The sequence below is a fragment of the Sardina pilchardus genome, chromosome 14 (assembly GCF_963854185.1).
Source record: "Sardina pilchardus chromosome 14, fSarPil1.1, whole genome shotgun sequence".
NCBI classification, from domain to species: Eukaryota; Metazoa; Chordata; class Actinopteri; order Clupeiformes; family Clupeidae; genus Sardina; species Sardina pilchardus.
In genome coordinates, this window is record NC_085007.1 from 21,761,192 (window position 1) to 21,763,222 (window position 2,031).

Below are 2,031 nucleotides of genomic sequence, written 5' to 3' on the forward strand. Positions count from 1 at the left end.
GATATCAGAGAAGGCTTGTGGTTAAATGTCACTCTGCCCCCCCCTGAGTCATCTCTGGGGATGGGGGTCCAGCCATGGTGATATCCATCAGCTTGTTTTAATTCATGCTCTAGGACATACTTAATGAGGTGCTCACAAAAGCCGACATTAATCATACATTTTGCTACACGACGAGGTAATATTGCACACAAATGTTCATTAAAAGCCCAAGTACATGCACTGCAGCATGATGGGAAATTTCATAAAGGCTACACTGCACAGCGTTTGTCACTTTGACACAATGTAAGCCTAGCTTACCCGTAAATCAATGATAATAAAGTTTACTATAAGAAAGATGATGTCCTTTCATAGCCATAAGGTGAAAACATGGAAAACAACCAGGTGTTTCAACTGTTTGCACTTCATCAAGCAGGGTCTATTTTGTGGTTTGCTGATTTCATTGCACGAAATAAACAAAGCCATTTTACTCTGTCATGTGTTCCAGGATCTTGTTAGAGGGCAAACAAACAGCTTGAAAGTTTGCAGTGACTGCACCGAAATCTCTTCGGGCCCAAACAAAAACTCTCTCTTGTCTTGCTCTTGCCTGCTGTCACAGATTGTGAACCAGGAGGGGAGTGGGATTAGACCCCTCGCAGGTTGAGGCTGGTGCAAACCTAGTAGTGTCAGCTGGAAAAGAGAGAAGCAAAAAAAGGATTCCCATTTGAAATCCACCCCCAATCAAAGCTATAATCAAAGCTACAGCCATTCAAAACGTCACCTCCGTGTTCAGCCCCTTAATTTTACAGTACGTTCCGCTTCCTTTACGGCAATTATTCATCTGCACCCACTGATGGAGGGGGCAAATTAAAACAAGCCAACGAGTAGGAGCTGAGGACCGTGACTAAACATATTATGTTCCCTCTTGGTGAATTTAAAAACCATGTCTACTAAGCCATGTTGAGCGAGACTTTTATTGGGTTGAGCTCACTCTGAGGCAACCTGAGGGTAGAAAACAAAGGAAATGACTGGTGTGCCCTTAGAGGAAAATGTACGTCTGTATTCAGTCAAACAGATCTTTGAAACACAGCCAACAGGTTGAGAGACCCAGCCACACTACAGCAACTCATAAGCCTCCATGAAAATGCCTGTCAGTGACTTGACATCACATTTTTGACAGAAAACAGGATAAACAGTCTGTCCAAGCAGCCAGTGGCTACACTAGACAAATCTCGCATGACCGACAGGATTTGAGCAGAGCATTTGACCTGCATTCTGAGCTTGCCCGTACCTACAGAGGATTGATGTGTGTCCAATTGATTGGAAAGCAGCAGGTCAAGAAGTTAGGACAATTCTCAATAGTCTTGTCATCCTGTCACAGCGGCTGGACAAAAACTGACCCAACTGATTTCAGTGGCAGGACAAATCTGTTGGTTGCAGCAGTGGTGGCGGCGTTTTGGGAGGCTGTGCCCCTCCTGTTCTGTAAGGGACTGGGCATGTGTGCCGCTGTTTCAGGGCTGGTCAGAGGGAGATTAGACAGGGGGAACCGCAGCAGAGCTGGCCTGCTCAGCCACCTTCAGATCTCTGCCAACAGCAAAGCTCCACAAACCCTCATTCGTCTGACTCCTGAGTCTCATCACACCATGCGAGAGAAAAGGGGACAAAAACAGATTGGAGCAGCGAAGCTTTGACCATTTCTCATGGTAAGGCATGCGCGATGATGACTGTTTAAAGATTCATGTCTCCATCCTCTAAAGGAGTTATCACATAAACACATTGGCTTCATGTTTGAATGAAAAGACTATTTGAATTTTGGGTGCTTTTAGATGTGGTTATAACAAAATGTGAACTTACACCTGAGACTTTGCAAGACAGACCAATCCGAGGAGCAAAACCCAAACAGGTTTGTGTTATGTTTCAATTATTAGTCAAAAACGCTGGGGTTCATCAACTTGGATGGGCTTGTTATAATTTGACAAATAGCCCAGGATTAAAGTAGGAAACAGTCGTGCAGGTTTCATTTCAATTCCCACGTTGAGGGAGCTGGTGCGTTGT